Genomic DNA, 7068 nt, shown 5'->3' with positions numbered 1-7068 from the left:
TTTATATTTACTCAAAAACAAATAGAAAAACAAAAAATATTGTTTATGCCAAAGCGCTTGAATAAAGAATAAAGAAATAAATAATATGAAAACCATATATTTTCTGTTCTAAACCATATCTGTTCTATTTTAGTGTGCCCAGCGAAGGGGGCCGGGTTTGCTAGTTTGTTCTAAAACTATACCAACCTGAATTGGGGGAAAGATCATCTTCTTAGTGCAAGCTCTGTTTTTTAGGCGATACATACAAAGGTGGCACAAAATTAATCATCCTAGCGAAAGACTCATAATATTCCATATAGCGTCGAACTTCAGACCCTTTTGAACTAGACAGCTGCCGTATACAAACAGACAAGCAATGGAGCGCGTGAAAGTCAAATAAGATCACTCAAAATCGTTTTTTTTTTATTTAGTAAAAAAGTTATTTAAAAACAAAATTGGATGATTAATTTTGCGCCACCTTCTATAAAAAGAATATGAAATCAGTTTTTGTAAATTTTAAATTTAAACTACTGCGAAGGCTTAAGTATTGAATCGGTTTCGAGCAACGAGTAGGAAATATTGAGTACCCAATTTTTTCTAATATTTGGTATCGAAAAATCAGCATATCTCTAATTGCGAATACTCCGTACTCTATACACAATTTTCTAAATGGTTTTATATTCATTAGTTGTGGCGTATCCACTTTCCGACTCTGTTCCCCCCCTCTCTACACTAACTTTTTTCGAGCAACTTTGTTGCCTGCTTACTGTTCCATTCACCCTAAAGGGTGTCTCAAAATGTGGGTTTGTGATGAATATAGAATACCTATCTTGTACACTTGGAAATCCAATACATCTCCTCCTTAAATTAAAGAATTACACATTTCAGCAAATCATAGAAAATTATTTAAAAAAAATTGTATTTGGAAACTCGCCATGCACTTCCAAAGGCAATAGAATATATACAAGGTGGCGCAAAATTAATCACCCCAAAGGAAGATTTATAATTTTTGCAAATGGCGTCGTACGTCAATTATATTTGATGCTTCTGAAGTAAAGGTCCAAATAAAGATTATTATAACTCATAATCGTTTTTTTTTTATTTAGTAAAAAAGTTTTTCAAAAACAAGTTATACAGAAACAAAATTAGAATAGAATAGCAAATAATAGTTATTTATTTATATTGATTTACAGTTCACAATGTTTGCTTACAGACTAGAACAATAAAGGTCTACCTTAAAGGTCGTCCAGTTTACACACTTAGGAAAATTGACGCTGTCGTAGCTATTTTGCATCAAAAAGTTAAGACATTTTTTTTATCCTTCAATTTAATACTTCTATTCAATACACACAAACTCTCTGAAAAGTAATACTAAAATTTTTCCGTACACTAGAAATACATCGCGAAAGGTAGGCATTCTTTATATTTAAAGTTTTATTTTCTTCGTAATTTTGATGGGGATCCAAATAAATAAGATTGAAAAACACAACCTTTTTTTCAAGTCTCAAAAAGTCGTTTTACTACATTTACGTCACCCTGTAATACAATATCATCACAAACTCCTAGAGTTCCAATGTGGAGCATAGGACCACAACGAATTTCTTACATTCGGGTCTGCTCCTAACTTTATTCCAGGGGATTTCTCACTCCAGCAGTCGTCTCCAGGTATTCGCTGGTCTTCCACGTCTGCTGCTTCCTTGGGGGTTCCAGTCAATAGCGGCCCTTGTTAAATCACCATTTTCCTCTGCGTAGAACATGGCCAATCCAACCCCATTTTTTCTTTGGAACTCGGGTTTTGACCCATAAGTCAGCATGCGAAATAATATTTGGCCAGAATGTTTTGAGAATTTTTCATTTAATAGTAAGTTTTGTTTATCATAAGTCTCGTCGTGTCGCCCTTTAAATACTGTGTTTTTTGCCTTAGCAGCTCTTTGTTCCGCAGTTTTGCAACTTTTGTTTTCATTCTTTATTTTTTTTTTTTTCAAATTTCTATTTCCCACAAACAAAGTAGAAATTCTCTCATGCATTTTTTTCTACCACGCTATCTTTTTTCATCCTTTTCTTGATATTGTTTTGCGCTTTCAGAATTTGAAATTGTTTTTAGTTCCTATAATGCCTGCTCTTCTCGCTCCTATGAATCCGGTGGCCGGTGCAAACAATTCCTGCAATTCCATTCTAGGCTGTGCATATATCCGTATGTATATTCCATCCATTTTCGCCATAGTTGACCTTTGCTTGCATGCCGTGCACCAACATGGCTTTACTGAAATATCTACTAATATTTTTTTTTATTTTCGGAATTTCTTATATTAGTCTATGTGAGCACGAAATTATTAAATTTGCGAATTCGCATCGCACCCTTTTACTTTTATAGTGAATGTGGGTGGCAGAGTGTATCCTCGTACGTGAATGAATAGATAATTCAGCCTTTTCCTTATCCGTAATTTTGCAAAAGTTGTTTTTGAACTCATTCATGTGTTCAATATTACTTTAAAACTTGAATTCGTGCTATCCTAAAATATTAAGGTATGTATTATTAAAAAAAATCATTTGATTGGTGGAGGTAGATGAAGTGGAATGGAGTTATTGTATCGATATGAACGATTTACGCAATTGACTAGTCAGTCAGCTGGAAATACACAAACCACATTGTTATTCCGCAGATAACATGTCTTGTGATGCTTATGATGGGTATCTAAGCATGCAGAGGTATTCGAGTACTCTAGAAGACTCTCGTACTTTTCGCTTACAAAGAAATATGTACCTTTTAACTTGCCAATTGAAGACCCCCAAAACATCAGTTCAGTTAACGGCCCTTAGCTTGTGGTTTAAAACAACCTGATTTGAGCGAAGATTTTGTCTGAAGAATTTTATTTTCTGAGGAGCTGAAAGTTTATTTCGACGCAAAATGGACGCATTTGTCAATTGCAGACCCGAGAAAGCAATGCAGCCGCAAATAAAGGCAGTTTAGTATAGACTTTGGAATGATGGCATTAGCTCAGGTTTTTCCAAGCCGTTTCAGTTAACGTAAAGCATTAGAGGGATTTGATTACTAATTTTTTGTGGGCTGCAACTGAAAATAAGAGCTTTAAAGATATTTACAGTGCGACTACACATGGGCGTTGAAGGTTTCTTAAAGTGGAAATGATCACTGGTACCCAAGGTAGCTGAATGACCACTTAGTACCGTGCCAAGGTAATTCAGTTTGGCTGTAGTGAGAGTGCCAGCTACAATATTAAATTATTATTTTTTTGTTGATTATTGAATTCAGCGTATCCGCAAGCAATTCAGCAGCTTTAAAAAATGCTTTACTTAACTCCATATTAATCAGAAAACATATAAGGACGCATACCGTAACCAAAGAAATTTGCCAAAATGTATGCCTCTAACAAAAGTGCAGAAATCAGCTTTTTCGGTGTAGTCAGTTGACTCGGTTTTACGGGAGAACAATCGGTTTTTGGTGCGTAGAGCTCGGTAATTGTGTTATGAGTTGCCTAGGTGAAGCTAATTTGCCACCTAGAGTTGTGATTTTAGCTTGTTGGAATTTCGTCATACTCACTCACGTCCAACAGATTGGCTAAGTATGATCATGAATTATTTGCCTATAGACTTTTCCACATCCGGGATTTTTCAATCAGTTTCGCAATCGAGCTTAAATTTGGCTGCTCTGGCTTTATTCTTGACTAATATTTAGGAATACAGAAAGACTCGGTTTATATCCTTTTTTCGTTAGATTTCAGGAAAAACTTTCAGGCGAAATTTTGTTCAAGGAAATGCTGAATCAAAGCAGAGTAAATGAGGATGATTTCAATTTTAAATAGATCTCGTGCGCTCCGACTACCAAACTTTACGAGTATCTCCCAAGCCGAAAGAGTAGAGATTGCGAGGCTCTCTGAGAATTGGATTAACCGAATGGGTTGCTGTAAAGCCCGCCGATGCAAAGTTTTTTCTATGGTGTTTGCATTCGTCACATCAGTGGGATCGTATATTCGGACCAACTTACGTTCCCACGACAGTCGGTTCTACGTTACCGGAACGACCCGGATTTATATCCAGCCAAGGACTGTCACTTCAGCAGCATTCCCCATATATGTACATATGTATGGGGAATGTTTATGCTGCTCCAACAACAACAACAACAACCAACTTTAATTAATTTTGCTCAAATTAATCAATAATTATTAACATGGAGGTTTTTCGAAATCCACTAATTCAACCCATTACGAGCCACATATTCAGCTATATATGAAACTAATCATCAGCTCTCAAGTGTTCATGCAGTTCTTGCTATTCTACTCTGTACACACTTCAACAATTTCAATTAAACACTAATCCTGATGCTTCACTTCCACTAATAGCTCCGATAAACAAAAGGACAGAAATTTTTTAAGCAAATCTACTTAAGTGCTACTACCATTTTATAAGTACAAAAAACAAAAAAAAAAAATAGCACAAGCAAACAACACAACCCCTCGAGCAATTGTAAATTCAGCACTAAATCTATTTCAAGAAGTCCACTAAACCGTAAAGACCATGCAACTCACTCAAAACGGCGTAAAGGAAGAAACGGGATTTATTCAGTAAAAAAAATGTTAGAAATCGTAAAACATTCATCGAACTGATAGTTGATGCGTGAGGATTGTCGAGTATCACAACGCTAAGTTTGCAAAAACAATAAAATCATAAATGGAACTAAAGTGGTGGTGGGGTGGGTGGGGATTACTGCCTGTCAACTTGCCTGTTAGCCTGTCAAGAAAACGGCTAAATAAGCAACGAACGCTCCAAACAATAACAAGCTAGAGAAGTGAGCCCATGGATTGAGGTGAGTGGCAGCAATTGCGCTGGAAACGTTTAGAACATTGGCAACTAGCACAGAAACAACAACAACGACGTTGTTGTGATGTTGTTACAGCAGAAGCAGCAGAATCAGCAGGAGCAGTAGTAGCAGCCACAGCAACGCCAGCAAACACTAGAACGCATTTTCAAGTCAAGTGGCAATAGATGGTGAGTGGCATAAAACCAACCAGCTGCCTAACACGCTATCACTAAGCTCTCGCCCTACCTGCTCCATGCATACCTCATACAGCTAAACTAACCGCCTGCTTCCGCTCACCTTCCACTCAACCACAGAGCCGCAGCAGCATTACCTCAAGTTGCTGTTTTACGTAGTGCACCCAGCACCAAGCACCAACAACTGCGGTTGTGATTGCTGTTGTAGTAACGGTACCGTTATGGCAATCGTACTGCTTATGACAACCCTTGCATTCTAGGATCACTCATACACCACGTTGGAATTTATAGCAGTAGCCTTACGTTGTTGTTGTTGTTGGTTTCTGCACGACTTGAATGTGCTTAAAACATTGCATGAATTGAGTAGTTTCCTGAACGTGACTGCTGAATGAATGCATGAATGAATGAATGAATGAGTGAATGAAATAATGACTGCCTGTATTTATGTAAGCATGCATGCATGTATGTGTGTGTGGATGTATGAATGTAAGTAGGAATGTTCGCTTCCAACGTCGAGTGAACGTCGAATGTAACAGTGAATGAATGACAAAATAAAAAAAGTGAAGCGAAACAACAAAATCATTGAAGTAGAGGGTTACTTCAAATTACTGCCACACACTCCATTGCCTAGGGTTGCTTGCGTCGTTGCCTAACTGGGCAGAAGTGTCACTGTAGGGCCATCGCTCACATCATTTGCGGCAATAGGATGTGCTTACTAAATTCCTGGGTGTAAACTTTAAAGCGCTATAGTTAGTGTAAAGTGTTTCGAGTGGAGCAAAGTTTTGGGTTTTACTTAATTCAATTATTTTATATACACTGTTTTTTATAACACTGTACGACAAATTTAAACTTTCTAAAATAAACAAGGAGTGCAATGGATTCTGGTAGAGGGACAAAATAAATGTACGTGTATCGGCCATTTGAAAGTTTACATCTGCATTTTATTTGAAGGGGTTGTCCAAGCACATTCTAATGGTAAATCGGCATAGGAAACTAACGCATTTTAGATATACGGTGTGTTCAGCAGTCCTGGGGGAAAAATAACAGGGAATAAATTTGTGGAAAATTTTAAACCTCTAACTCCTCAATAGATGTGTCCTTTTCGCCTCTTTCACGGGAAAGGACAAGAAATACTCTTAACAGAGGGATGTAACGAGCTAAAATGTATCACAAAAATATTTGTGAATAAGCCTCTGAATACACCAAAAACTACAACAACAATAATGATCTATAAAACTGCATACCTGAAGTTTTTCTAAAATTCTGAGTAAAAAGTTGAAAATTTTGATGAAAATTTGCCGAATTTTTACAAATTTTGTATTAAATTCGAAACTTTGCTTTATACGGTTTTTGTTGTAGTATGAACTACATTTCTATAAAAGATATTTCAATTTACAAAATAATAAATAGTCAAAACTTGTCAGTACATCACATATCTTTCGTTCTCAGGGACTATACATCTATCGCTCGTTTCCAGTCCAATTTTAGCTTTGGTTGCTTTGGCATCCGAAAACTTGTATTTTGGTTCCAACTTTACTAACTTACCTCTAATTAGCTGTTTGCAAGTGGCCTATCAAGTCGTTCTTTTCTAGAATGAATCGGCTTGGTCGCAACTTACCTTGCAATTTGTGAAAAATTATTAAATAAAATAAATCTTATGTATTACTTTTTCTTATTTTTATTTATTTATTTTTTATTTAAAATTTTTTTTTATATTTTTTTTTTTATTGTTTTTTTTATATTATATTTTTTTTATATATTATTTTTTTTATATATTTTTTTTTTTTTTAATTTTTTTTTTTAATTTGTTTTTTTTTTAATTTTTTTTTTTATTTATTTTATTTATTTATTTATTTATTTTTTTTTTTTTTTTTTTTTTTTGTTTTATTTTTTTTGGTTTTTTTTATTCTGGTACTAAGTGGTTGGTAGTGAATAGATAAGACGAGTATATCACTTTTCGTATCAGTTTAGGTCTATTGCAATCTTATATATTTTTTAAAATGACTATTGTTAAAATTTTAAAATCAAAAATGACCAAGACTAGTTCTATGAGAGCCCGAAAAATTATTTTCTACAATT

The sequence above is a fragment of the Anastrepha ludens genome, chromosome 6 (assembly GCF_028408465.1).
Source record: "Anastrepha ludens isolate Willacy chromosome 6, idAnaLude1.1, whole genome shotgun sequence".
NCBI lineage: Eukaryota > Metazoa > Arthropoda > Insecta > Diptera > Tephritidae > Anastrepha > Anastrepha ludens.
The sequence above is the reverse complement of the archived record's forward strand: the minus strand, read 5'-3'. Positions refer to the sequence as shown.